Below are 15753 nucleotides of genomic sequence, written 5' to 3'. Positions count from 1 at the left end.
CTCCAATGTATTATGATTTGGAAATTAAGGCTTCAGGATATAAGTAGGCTTTTTTCTCTGTCTTCTTCCATCCCACCCTCCCTGTGTCCCTCTCTGCCTCCTTGTCTCACAAGAACACAGTGACAGAGCCAATATAAGGTCAATATCTATAAACTGGGAAGAGACAGCAGCATAATTTGACCACAATATATCTTGGTTTTTCAGGCTCTAGAACAGTAATAAATATATATCTGCTGCTGACATCATCCAGTTTATCATACCGTATGATGGCTGCCTGGGTTACAAAAATAACCTTTACTGCATCAGAAAAGATGATAGAAAAAAGAAAATAATGAAACATGGAGAGAACACAGAATAAATTAACAGCACACTTATTTTCTATGATGTCAATAATATCAATTTTTTTTCTGTATGTAAGATTGGATGTACAAGGTCTACTGGGTCTCACTATGTAGATCAGACTGGTAGTGATTCTCCTGTTTTCAGACTCCCAAGAGCGGGGATTACAGGCACACGTCACCACATCCAGCACCAATCGTCATCTCAGTGCACTCCGGAAGTGTGGCCAGCATGGTATGCTGGGGATGGAACCTGGCCACTGAACCCTGCCTAAGTAGGAACTTTATTTCACTGAGCTATCAGGCTGGCCCTAATAACAACAATTTTAATGGCACAAATACAGTAAAAACTTTTGCAGAGAAGATTTTAAAATTATGACACAATTATTTGTCTATGAAATATAATTTAAATATGATATACAAGTCAGAAGTTGAAAGATGAAAATATATATGGCTGTGATATCAGAGAAAGGAAAATTTACAATAAAATAAATTCTTAGAGACAAAGGAATAAAAAGGGACAATATATAATGATGAAAGCTTTAATCACATAAGATTTGTAAATTATAAATCTGTATAAATTAAATGAATTACCCACAAAATATATAGAGCTAAAATGACAGGCCCCAAAAGGGAGAAACAAAAGATTAAACTAGAGATTTCAACTCCCCTTTTTCAACAATTCACAGAGCTAGGCAGATTTGGCAATAATACGTAAGAGCTGGACAATACCATTGACCAATAAGTTCCAATCTTAACAGCAGCAGAATTTCCATAATTTTCAAATGTTCACAGAATATAAAACAAGACAAAACACTTCCTGGATAAAAAAAATCAGATAAAATATAAATAAAAAAATTTAAAGCCTAATGTGCCTTAAATATTGATACAAAATGCTGAGTAAAGTTTTAGCAAATAGGGTTTAGTCACATGTAAAAATATTACACACCATAAGCAAAAAGAGTTAATTTCAGAGATACCAGGTTGGCTCCATATTTGAAAAACCAACAAATGTTATCTGTCATAATAATAGTCTATCAAAATTATAACTCTATCAATCAATGAAGAAAAAAATAAGAAAATTCAAAACCCACAAATGAATTATTAAAACAACAATCTTATTTAAAAATGAACACACAGGGGCTGGGGAGATGGCTCAGTGGAATAAGCATTTCCCTGGAAAGTGCAAGGGCCTGAGTTCAGTCCCTGGTTCCGCAAAAAAATAAAAAATAAATAAATAAAATGAAAATGAAAATAAAAATGAACACACAAAAATTTATGCTTTATAAAGAGCATGTAAGCCAGGCATGGTGGTGCACACCTGTAATCCCAGTACTCGGGAGGCTGAAGTAGGAGGGTCGTTGCAAGTTTGAAACCAGCCTGGGCTACAAAGTGAGCTCAAGGATGAATTGCATGGTGAGACCTTGTCTCAAAAAGACAGAAAACAAACAAACAAATAAATAAATGGCATCTAAAACATCAGCCAGGCAACATTATACTTAACTGTGAACAACTGAGTGCTTTCCCTGAAGCTCACAAAGAGGGACAGTAAGTCTCTTCTTCCTACACTTACTTAATATAGTATTTAAAGATAAGTTAGGGTAGTAAAGGAAAAAAAAGCCTAAAAACTATTATGAAGTATCATCAAATTGCTGCTATTTGCAATTTGCAGTTGACATGGCATAGTGTTCACATAGAAAGTCCCATGGGAAACTGAAAAATGAAACCATACAACAAGCAGTAATTCAGTTCATCAAGGTGAGGTGATTTAATATAAACATACAAAATCAAACATATTTCCATATACTACAAACTAACATGTGGAGAACAATACAAATTAAAATGTATAAGTTCTCAAAAAATAGTTTGTATTAATCCAATGAAACTTGTATAGCTCTTATATCATAAAAACTTTGTTACTAATTTTAAAAATTCCATGTAGATCCAAATAAATACAAATGCATGCCAAATTCATGGATGGGAAGACTAAAGAGTGACTCTTCACAAAGTGATATACTGATCTAATAAATTGCTAATAGAATCATAAAATATCTGACATTCAAGCTGCTTCTGATATAGTACAAGATAAAAAAGTAGAATAGATGAAAAAAATTTAAATTAAGAATAAGATTGGGGAAATCACAGAATCCAATGTTAACACATATAATATAGTTACAATAATCAAGAAAATGTGCTGGTGTATAGATAGACACAGATCAGCAAACAAAATGAACAGCCAAAATATCCTTCCCATAAGGCTGATATTTTCAGAAAGCTGAAAAATCAGGTTAACAGAATAAGCATAAACTTTACCACAAATAAGTGCTATGGCAATGGATACTGTGGGGAAGCTACAACACGATATCATTATACACATATACGCCAAAGCATAATGAAAAATCATAGGGACTTCACCGAACCTTGGCAATGATACAGGCAACCTGGATTGCTCACAAATTGCTTGTGAGGCTGTATAATATTGGACCATTATGGAAAGTAGGTAAATTCATAAAAAGAACTAAATTTGTAAATATCAAATGATACTACAATTGCCCTCTGAGGCATTTATGGCAGAGAAATACACTATTTGTTGTTCACAGATGAACTTGTATATAAATGTTCATACCAGACTGACCTACAATAGCCCAAACCTGGAAACCAAGCATCCATAAAATTATAAATGATACAAATGATTAAACTAAACATTCATACCATGAAATGCTACTTAACAAAAGAAAAGAACTACTTATACATGCAAGTGAAACAACTTGAATAAATCTCCAGTGAAATATACAGGAAAAAAATCTCAAAGATAAAATACAGTATTATTCCATCATGAAACATTCTTGAAATGAATTTTTCAATTATTAATAGGCTGCTGGACATCAGGGATGGAATGAGTTTGAGGCTGGAGAGGTGGGATATGCATATTTCATACAGTGCATACAAAGTATCCTTGCAGTGACTGTAATGCACTTATTTTGGCTGGATCAGTGTTAATAACCTAGTGGAAATACTATACTTATACAGTAGAAACCTGGAAGGAAACGTGTTATTAGGCATTTGTGCTTTTGCTTTTTGCAGTACTGTGGATTAAACCAGTGGCCTTGCTCATGCTAGGCAAGCACTCTACCACCGAGCCACATTCATAGTTCTTGTGTATCTCTTCCTACATGTGCAAATTAAAGCAGAATTATAAAGCAAAAATTCACTAACCTCTTAATAAACAACTTGGGTTACCTGAATATGAGGGAAAACACCTGCAAACTGAAACATATTTTTATAACATTGCTTGTGAAGGTATCTTCTTCTAGTTAGGTCAAACAAACATTTCAGCCCAAAACTTACTGCTGGAAATAAAAGAGAAGAATTAGAAAAGTGTAACAAACACAATTGAAGCCACAGACCCCAAGGAATATCACATTGTAGAGACAGGATTTCTAGGTGATGATCACCAAATCTGACATTTCTTCTACTCATACAGTACCTGCATATCAAAGGAGGAGATTGAGAACTCAAGACACTGTAGCATGATGCAGCTGAGAAGTAACCAGGGTTTCTACCAGCTTGAACAGCCTAGGGGACTGTGAATTGAAGCCTAGGACCCACCACATAGCAGCCTTGAAAACTACACCAATGGTCCATTTGACATCATCAAAGGGCCACATCCTATGTGTTAATGTGAATTAAAATAATGCTCCTGAAAGACCCAGCTTCAAAAGGACTCCATTTTAATTTTGATGCAAAAGAACAATAGCCAAATCTCCATATCACCCCTACCACCACCTAACTAGCTTTTAGAAATAAAAGAAAAATGCTCTAAGCGAGAGAAAACATCAGTCTCCAATTACTTTTGTAGTATTTCATAAAGAAAGCATCATCTCCAATTGCTATTACAGATGCAAAATATGCATAGAAATATTAGCTTCAGTCCTAGAAGTTATTATTCCATTTACTGGGGTTGTCTGAGTTTGAAAGAACTGTGACTTAGCTACAGTCCTTGCAATTTAGAGTGGCACTGAAACACCACTCCATGCCCACTGGAAGAGCTACAATTTAAAATAATAACCTTAACAAGTACCAGGAAAGACAGAGAACAAATGTGACCTAGATATGCTTATACCAGGACATAAAACAGCCAATGAAAATGAAAAGTAGTGTGGCATTTTCTAATACCTGAAAAACACACTCATATGGTGATCCAGCCATACCATTACATGAAATTTATATAAGAAAAATCAAATTTAGTCCATATAAACTTATAAATATGAGAAGGGACAAGACTGTGAAAGAAACAGATAGGGAAATATAAAATATAAGACTCAGTCAGCTTCAAAAGGAAGCTGGGAAGGGATGGATATATATCTTACTTCAGTGATAGTTTCACAAATATTTGTAAACACAGATGTGTATAACTTAAATATATACATAGAAAACTTATTTAAAATTGAAAGTTTTATTAAAATTCACTTATATTCCAACAAATCTATTATAAGGGAAAATAAGAACCAACATATGCCCTAAATGGAAATTTATATCAGCAAGTATAAAATAGAAATCCAGGAAATTTACAATTTAAAGATATGCCACAGGATAGTTGGTAAAAATCTGTAATTTAATACTAAAAACTCAGAGAGAAAACAGTAAAGACTTTAGTTTCTCACTGTTATGTAAGGAGCTTAGCAGTTATCATTCTCATCCTCAAAACAAGCAAAAAGCTGAGCACAATTAGAATCAGTTCATCCCAATCCATCAGAGAATGGAAATCATAAAGAGAAATACTGCATCAGAGAGTAGAGCAAGAGGCAAATAAGAGTCGCAGCTTACCAGACCCAAAGCCTAGCAGCGGAAGTCCACTGTGCAAGCTGGGGCCAAAGGTACTAACAGAAGAAAGAACTACATATTTCAGACCTCATTTACAAGTCTCTAGGGAAACTCAGGAACAAATATCAAGATGACACATGGACACAGAGGGAAATCTTGGCTTATGACATCTATTAGACTGAAAACACAGTCTAATAATCCACCAGATAAAACAAATATTTAAATTGAGTGTCTACTTAACCTTAGTTATTTACCTAGTATATTATGTCAGACTTGAAAAGAAGAATTATAAGGTATTCTAAAAGGCCAAAAATGTTTTTGAACTATCCAGTTTAAAGAGATAAAGCATGTAAAGTATCAATTCAAGACTTTGGTATGGCATATAATTTTGATCTGAAGACTAGAAATTTAAAAATTTATGATCGCTATTCTAAGAGCTGGAATGGAAAACGTGACCAATATGAAGAGCAGATGGATTAATGTAAATAGACAGGAATTTTAGGAACCAAGCAAATGAAAATGAAATGGTACATCAGTGAGACATTTTCTTAAAAATTACAGAGAAAATTTACAAACTTAAATTGTTTTCATTGAGCTGGGTATGGTGGCATACACCTGTAATATCAGCACGTGGGAGACCGAGACAGGAGGATCACTGGGAGTTTGAGACCAGCCTGGACTACAAAGTGAGCTCAAGGCCAGCCTGAACTGCATAGTGAGACACTGTCTCAGACAAAAAGAAAAACTATTTCCATAAAGTATGAGAGAATTGATCAACTGTTGGCAAGATCAAACGAAAATCAATAGAGTCAATATCAACAACACGAAGGAAATCCTCACTTCATATCCTGGAGACAAAAAGTAATTACACACAAAAATTTATACTAATAAATTTGGCCTTCCATAAAATGAAAATGTTCCAAGAAAAACAGCTCAACAAATCAAGAAAACAGGAAATCTAAATTTGCCTTTATCTTATTTTTAAAATGACTGTATATTTAAAAAGTTCTTACAAATGAATTCTAGATCTCGATGTTAGAAATCATGAACTTTCCCAGAGAGAAATAACTGTCATCTCTTATAAGCTACTGTACATAATAAGAGAAGTTAAAACACATTACAAAGCCTTTCCTCATTGATAAAGGCATAAAAAAAAAACCAAAGACTTTCTTTCCTCAAGTAAGCATGCTGATACTCTGGTTTCTCTTCAGATCATATAACTCTTTTGTCTTTTACTAAAGAAAGCATGTTGCCTACCCCCAGAACAAACAACAGTAAGGAAACCAAAACTTTTGTTTGGAAAACAGAATCAAAACATACTTCAGTGATGTAAATTTGTGATTATCCCAAGGATGCACTAACATTTTAGGGTTAAACTATTCTAACAAAGCAAAGGTCACAATTAGGTCACCACCACAACAGATAGAGAAAACATACAACAAAATTTACCATTCATTTATGGTTTTACAAGTTCAGAAAATTTTAATGAATAACATAATTAGAGGAAAAACATTGAAAACCTTTCCTATGGGATCATAAAAAAATAAAACTAACTAATACAACTAGTCACATTCAGAATTTTACATAGGTCATTGGCAGGACAATAAAGAAGAAAAAATGCATAAAGATTAAAAAAAGCAAAAGCCACCCCTATTAACAGGTAGAAATATTATGTTTCTGGCTATTGAAAAGTAATCTATAGATAATTTTAGGTGTTTAAGTGAAATAAGCAAAATAGTTGTATTGTGTATAGCTAAGCCTAAACATTTGTTTGGAAATAGCAGTTCTCAACAGAATTTCATAGTATACATCACAAGAAATGGCAGAAAAATACAATAAAAGGTCATATTTTAAAGGTTTCTTGTACATTTTTATCAGCTAAAATTCAACTGTTGTTATAAACTTGATAATTGTCATGTTTTTCCAGCATAGTAATAGAGAGCCATGAGGATACAATAAATTTTACAATACCCTCAATATTCAATTCCAGTGGACAAATAAAAGAGCATTCTTGTACCAATGTTACTCGTGCATCCTAGCTTAATGATCTCACTGACATATATCAGTTATTTACAAGCACCTAACTATTCAATGATAGGATTGTCTCTATATAAATGACTTTTTGATTTTAATTATTTCCTATTTCATCCATTGAAATAATTTCTCTTCTGCCCGGTATTCACTTCAAGTTTAAAAAAGAAAATGTAACATCTTTTCAAAAATCATATATGCCTTTCATAGATATTTTTTCTATCATTCTGTTATGTGTTGAGTATGAAATTTTATTTTATTAATTTTTATTTTATTATTAATAGATTTTATTGAGAAACAAATAGCAATGAGGCAGTTTCAAAACCAATTAGTAGGACAGTTTCAATAATTAATACATTGCATATTGTTGTCTTAGTAGTGGTTATTCAGTGTATAGGATGCAGACATGATATCCTGTCCAGACATTATTAGTACAAATCTTTCTTCGCAATGAATTAAGAGAAAGTAGCTATATATCTATCCTAACTTTTTTTCCCATAATTTTATTGAGAAACAAATAGCAGTAGTGTCCCAAATTTTCTGATCAAAGAGATTATGGGACCAAAGAGGATAGTGATCGATGATGTAGAGTGTGCCTAAGGAGAGTCACATGGAGAGAAAACATTTTCTCAGGCTTTCACAGAGAGCACATTGGCCAAGCAAAGGAGGTGACTAATCCATATGGCTGACACTGAAAAAGGTTCTACAAACCAAATTGGTAGGACAGATTCAATAATTAACACATTGCATACATTCTTCCTAGTGGTTAATTGCTGCACAAGATGCAGACATTATATCCTATTTACAAACACCATTAGAACAAATCACTCTATTCATTAAGAGAATGTAACTATATCTAACCTAACTGCTTTGAATACACAGATACAAAATGGACATTCATCTGTATACCCTTTTTTTGTTAAGTTCCGTTATTTGAATATTATAGGTGTGTAAACTCAGCAAAATATTCTAAAAGCCCAGTAGCCCATAATAGTATTGGGTCTTCCGCTTGACTGGCAATGTCAGAAATTGTTGACCTGAGTCCCCTACAGCTCAACATAATAGCATGGTTTTACTTCTTATACTTTGTTTTTATACTTTTCTGCTGGATAGTTAAGACTAAGGTAAAGCAGGACCTATGCAACAAGAGTTGTAGCTTTTGGGTCTGATAAGGTCAGTGAAATCCCTTCAGGATTTATCCTGAGATCCTGTACCTCAGATTGTAAAACCTTTGTCAGTGTCAACCATCTGGATGAGTCACGGTCATTGCTTGACCAATGTGCTCTCTGTGAAAGCCTGAGAGAATGTTTTCTCTCCATGTGACTCTCCTTAGGAACACTCTACATCATCGATCACTTTCCTCTTTGGCCCCCATAATCTCCTTGATCAGAAAATTTGTGACACTACCGAGTTACATGACGTTACAGTACAAGTTCTCGTATGTCCTGAGTCCTAATTGACCTTGGAAGGCTAGGGCTAAAATGTTGGTTGTCCTTGAAGCCCTTCTTTTTCTCTAATTTTAGGCCTGCAAACTTAAGTTGTTAACCTTCCAGAAGAGAAGCTTAATGATATTATTACTGTATAACATAGTCAGTTGATCTTCACCTCACTATCTGTCTGAATATCAAACATCTCACACATAACATGGAACAGGTATTTTCCATCAAATATTGATATGTTAAACTTTAAATCCCTACAGAATGTGAAGAAAAAAATTATTTTTTTAAAAAAACTAAGAATAAACAATTACATATTTTTAAACAGAAATTTAGAAATCTAACCATATAAACATTGTAGCAGGACAGTCCTATGACCTTTTTTTTTTTTTCCTGTCTCTTGTTTCATTACCCTTTTTTTAAACAATCGTTTACTTGAGAAACAGTATAGCAGTAATTCACATGACATGACAAGTAGTATATATTTAGAAGACCAGAAAGACAGGCATTCCAAGCATGACCCTACTATTGCACATTGCTATCTTTAGCGCAGTTGCTTAGTTTACAGGTACCAGCATATAGTCAGGGTGAGAATTCTACCAATTAACTGCTAGTTTCAAAAACAACCTGCTGAAGATTCTCAGGATCATTGCCTTAACCATCTTTTGCATATGAATGCATGACTTTGCCCTGCCATGTTTCCTAGCTTTTCTCCTTGTCCTCTCTTCATTGTCTAATCCTTAAGTTCTCTCTTTCCTTTTCATTGTGTTATATCTATTTGTACTTGTTCTTTTGAGTTCTTACACTAGCGGGACTATATAATATTTACACATGTAGGTCTGGTTTATTTCACTTATGAATATATCTATTTGTTTTCTTTCTTTCTTTCTCTCTCTCTTTTTTTTTTTAGGAACCAGGGATTGAACTCAGGCCCTTGTGCTTGCAAGCACAAGATGGTTAAGGCAATGATCCTGAGAATCTTCAGCAGGTTTTTGAAACTAGCAGTTAATTGGTAGGATTCTCACCCTGACTAACTATATATGCTGATACCTGTGAACTAAGCAACTGCACTGAAACTGTCCTACTAATCGGTTTTGAAACTGTCTCATTGCTATTGTTTCTCAATAAAATTATTTTTAAAAAGTGAATAATAAAAAATAAATAAAAATAATTTTAACCTTTCATATATTTTTGCTGAATTTAATATCTGCAGCAAATCAGCGATTACAGCAATAAATCATTTTGATATTTTGTGTGTCAATGTGCTTTGTTTATAATTGGTGTAGATATGTTTGCATATTACTCATATTTTAATAAGAAAAAAGATAAGATGATTTACCTTTTTGGTTTTTATTGTCAGCTATTGCTTATATGCTTTGATTTTGCTCTTGCCAATCTAATTTACATAAATGGAAAATTTATGATTGTCAAAACAGCTATGGAAGTTTTGTATTTGCCAGTGATCACTAAAAAGATTTAACATAAAGTATATAAATACAGAGTCCACCAAAAAATGTATATACACTTTAGGAAAAGAAAAATAATAAATGTCTGGGAGAAAATGACCACCACTTTGAGCATCTCTTGTGACTGTAGAAGTCAAAGGTAACTTGTATTAATCCCAGGATGTTTTAGTAAATTTAATATTAAAGTATTTAATCAATTTTTTTCCTGTATTGTGAATACTTTTGGGGAGCAGACTCTCTATATAAGGATTTACAAAGCTTACTGTGTTTGCCTGCAGGGTATGGTGTGGAAGACTGCAAAAGGGCTCTCTACACCCTGGAAATCCAGTCAAAATTCGAAGGTCGAGAGCCTACCATTGAATCTCATAGGAATCCATTTAAGGAGGGCAAAGGGTCTGCTCAGGGGCTCACACTGGAAGGCTGAAGAGTCTGCTGCAAACCAGGAGATGACATCCAGTGTGAAGACTAGAGCTCCTCTGAAGAAACAGAAGATGGCCTTCCATTTCCCTTTTCTTGAATTCAGGTGGCCAGCCTATTGATTGATGCCATTCACATGTGGGTGTCTTCTGCCTTCAGTAAATCCATTCAACTACACTCACAGCTATGCTAATCCAATTTATGTGGGTACTTCTTACTCAAGTTGACACAATCTGTTAACTCTAGAAAGTTTTAAATGAATTTACTAATGGTGTATGACATTTATATACAACAAAAAGAATATCAGAAAAATATACACTAACTATAATGTTGCAATAAATATACCTTACATATATTATAAAAGCATGATGATTTAATGGATGGCTACTGTTTCATCAGAAACCACAGAGAACCACCAAATATATCTATATTTTTGCAATGCTAAAAGAGAAACAATGCAAAGCAGAGCTCATCCAGCAAAACTGTCCTTCCAAACTGACATGAAATAAGACACAGGCAGATAAACCTGAGACAGTTTGTTGCCAACCAATCTGTAATCTAAACAGTGAAATAGCAAATTCTTATTACATGGATATAACACCTGATAGAAACTTGGAATTCTAGAAAAGATGGAAAGGATTGAAAGAAAAAAAATGGAGAAATACTAACGATCTGTTTACTTTTATTTCAATAAAACAAATAACACAAAATAAAAATGTAGGTAGAATTGTGAAAGAGAAAATGTGGGCTGGGGAGATAGCTCAACAGTCTAAGAGCTTGCCTGCCAAGTGCAAGGTCCCAGATTTGATCCCCGGCATCACATGCTGTGCTGATCCCCAGCACCACATGGGCGCTCCATGCCAGCCTTAAAGTCCAGCATGGTGGCATACACCAGTAAGCTCAGCAATGGGGAGGCTGAGACAGGAGGATCACTATGAGTCTGAGCTACTTAGTGAGACCCTGTACCAAATAAATAAAAGATTTTTTTAAAAAGAATGGATTTATTTGGGCAAAGGAGATAGCTTGGTGTTCTAAGCACCTACCTGTCAAGCACACAGGCCCAGTTCAATCCTTGGTACTCCATTCCTTGCCATGCTGGCCAGTGAAATCAGATTCGGTGGCACATGCCTGTAATCCCAGTGCTGAGGAGGCTGAGCTAGGACCACTATGAGTACAAGCTGCATAGCAAGACCCCATACCAAATATATCTAAATAAATAAATGTGCAAAATCTTAACTATAAGGTTAAGATTCTTCCATTTAATGTGTCTTTACTACTTTGTGAAAATTATAAAGGCAAGTGTAAATTATAACTGATAATTAAATTTTTAACCAAGCATTTAAATAGATGATGAAAAGTAAATAAAGGAAAAGGGAAATAAGTACAACTGTACTATTATAAAGATATACTTAGAGCACTGACTGAACATAACACAAAGTGATGTAAATAATACTCAGCTGCATAACAACTTACCAAAAGTCATGTCATCTATCATATATTCAATATCTTCTTGCTTGTTTTTCATTAATCTTTCCTTCAACAATGCACCTCTACCACATAATCCATACGTGGCATTAGACAATCAGTGAAAAACATTTAACTACAGTATATTAAATATGTAATGGCACGGCAGTTCTGCTGCTTAGATAGATTACTTCAAAAAAAAAAAACATTTTGCCTTGTTGATACAAATATTAGATTAAATAGCCACAGAAGAAACTGGTGCAAACAAAAACACACTTCAGAAAATAACATGTGGAACTGCCTGATTCAATTAAATGTTAAACCAGATATTTTTTATCCAAATGTCCTCCTGAAAAATCTAAGAAAGCTAAAAGATATTAAATGTACTGTTTGTGGGCACCACAAACTCAAGGGAGTATGCATATGAGGAAAACAGATCTTGGGTAGAAGAGTGGTTAAGACATAAGTTTAGTATTTTTTTTTCTCTCAAGCATACTACTAGTTAAAAGAAGTGATGAGGAAGCCCCACTGATAAATAGAAAATTTAGCTGGATTTTTGGAGATGGGAAAGGGGCTTACAGAAAGAGGGGAGGGTGATGAGAAGTTTATCAAAACTGATCAAGAATATATAATAAATATATACACACACACCAATCCTCCAAAATAAATGTTTTATATAATGAAAATATATACAAAAATAAAAAGCAGACAAAATAAATAAAAGAAGAAAATGTCAACTGAAAAAATTTAACAGTTGACCTATGATTCCAGCAACCTCATCTTCAGGGGACACAGATAGGGCTCAGGGCCCACACTTCACAGAAGATCTAGAAAAGGATCCAAAGTTTGACATTGTATCCCTCATGGGCCATGTCCTCAGTGCTAATATGAAATAGAAACAAGAAACTCTTCACAAACCATGACATCCAGCTTCAAAAGGACTGATGTGATAAAATGAATACCTCTTGAAGCAAAAAAAAATCCTCAAAATGAACATAAAATCACCCAGACCCACCGATTATCCCTCATGTGTTTCATACAGAAAATCAAGAATGCATATCTATATATCTATATCTATATCCATATATATTATTAGTTTCAGGCTTGTGATCCACATTCTGTATTTATTAGAGGTCTCAGGTGAAAAAAAATCTATGACCATGCAATTTAGAGTGACAGTGAGATATGAATGCACACTGATTAGAAGGCTCCAATTAAAAGTCCTAAGAACAAGTGCCAGCGAGGATGCGGAGTAATGTAATTCATAATGCCAGCAGGATATATAACACTACAACCACATTCCAACACATTGATAAGTGTCCTATAAAAATCTCAATATGTATCTCTCATGTGATGCAGTCAGTCCTTTAAACACAACAAAAAAAACCCAAAACTCAGAGCATATGTTTATACAAAGTCATGAAGAAGAATGTTTATAGCACATAAATAGTGGAATAGCTTAGGCAGCTTACGAAGGAAAAATACAAGGAAAAGTGGTGATGAGAGTTTGACATTTACAGTGCCCTGATTGTGACGATAGTTTCACAAATACACACATATCAAAACCTATGCCATTCACTTTAGAGTTATACACTTCAAAACAATTCCAAGTCCAAGCAATTGTATGGCCCCACTGAAAAATAAGCATCCTGGAAAACGCAAAGCATTAAAGTAAAAGAGGATAACCTGAAATTTGAGATTTGATGTTACACTTCACAAAACTGGACAAGAAAGGCAGAAATACAAGCCAAAACTTGAAATAAAAATTTTAAAAAGTAATTAACTATACTGAAGAAAACACAAAATGGTCTGTTTTGAAAAGGGTACAAAAGGTTGCAAGCCCTGTCAAGAGTGTTTAATGAACAAGCCAGCAGTCCTGGCACTAACACTATCATCAATGATAACAACAGGAACACAGAGGGACTTATCCCTGTGGAACACACACACACACACACACACACACACATCCAATTTCTCTCAGGAAATTTAGTTATATAAAATGAAAAAAATAAAATACATGTAATTTAAAAGGTAGGAACTTGAAGTAGGAAACTTAAAGTAAACTTAACTAGGAACTTAAACTAAGAAATCACAGTAATTCTACACTTTCTAGATAAAATATATCCATGTTGAGAATCTCCCTACAAATGAACTGTGCCCTAGTATTTAAATTCCTGATCTACTCTATGTAACTGAGAAATGTAACTCTAATCTTGCACAACTAATTCCACATAAAAATAAGTCACAACAAACCCAAATGCTTTATGAGACTCCTATAAATTCACACCAAACCAATAATGACAATATGCATAAAGAATATCACTGTCACCTCATGTAAAAATAAGGGAAATTAATAAAATGTTTAACGTGTACACAAACAGAAAAGATAACTTCCTATCTAATACTGTATGAACCCAGTGTTTCATCCAAGAAAGAATTTTTATCTTATTTTATATAAAACCACTATGGTAAAAACGTTAGTAAAATCACATAACTATCACAATAGAGACAAATCATCTAACACAATTTAAAATTCTTTTTGAAACTCAGAGAACTGTAGCAAATAGCACATCTACTGGTGAAATACTGAAAACCTTCCTCTTCATCTGATACTAGAAAGGAGACTAAGAATGCCTACCTATCACCAGATATATTCAATATGCTTTGGAAATCATAGCTAGGGTAATAAATCAAGAAAAAAGAGGGATAAGATTGAAAAGAAAGAAATTAAGACACTTTTATTCACAGACTGCATATCTGTGTTTCCAGACTATCCAGATGGAACTCCCAGGTAACATATTACAAATGATAAGTGAATTTATCAAGAGTTACAGATATTACCCAATTAAACTAAACACATTTGTTTAACAATAGCAATTCTTCCTGAACTTTATGCACATCTGAGGAAATAGAACAAAAATTCTACAGAACAAGACTTTTTCAGTATTTTACCAGATAAACTTTGAGAAAACTATAATGTTAGTTATTGGCATTTCTCTGACATTATATTAATAGATGTTCTAGAATATAAAATAAATGTAATAAAATAGGATTTTACCCAAGGGAAAATGAAAAGAGAAATCTTTCATTTTAAGTTCACTTATGGCCTCTATTTTATTGATCTCATTTCCTAACCAGAGATCCCCTCCTTTAAGTAGATCCCAATTACATTTTTGTACCGCAAACTTGCTTATATTTTTCTGATTGCATCTTTCCTGTTTCATTACTAGTTGTTTTTAAGCACCATACATCTTCTGTTCTGCACTTAAAACGGGAAATATTTCATTTATTTTTTATTTTTAATTTTTATTTATTTGTTCTGTATTTTTTAGGGAAGTGTCTACAGGATGTTCAGGGTCTCACTACTAAATCAGACTCATAGTGATTCTCCTGTTTACAGCCTCACAAGTGCTAGGATTACAGGCATGCACCACCAAGCCCAATCTCAATTGCCATCTCAGCATGCCCTGGAAGTAGGGCTGGCAGGGCAGGTCTGGGAATCGAACTCCCAGCCTCTGCACCTGCTTGCAGGTGCTTTAATTCACTGAGTTATTTGGCCAGCCCTAAAAAAGAGAAAGATTTCAAATTATCATCATTAGTGATAATCCTTCATGTGACTGATTTGTTCCCATTATAAGTTTGGCATGTACATAGTTTAAAAATTCTGAAACTATAGACCATATCATTTTGCAGAGGTAAATATGATATCAGTGAATTCTTTACATGAATAGATATACACATATTCACTGACATATATGACATATTGATTTATATATA

Source organism: Octodon degus, unplaced genomic scaffold (genome assembly GCF_000260255.1).
Source record: "Octodon degus isolate 3935 unplaced genomic scaffold, OctDeg1.0 scaffold00041, whole genome shotgun sequence".
Classification (NCBI taxonomy): Eukaryota; Metazoa; Chordata; class Mammalia; order Rodentia; family Octodontidae; genus Octodon; species Octodon degus.
Note: the sequence above shows the minus strand (reverse complement) of the source record.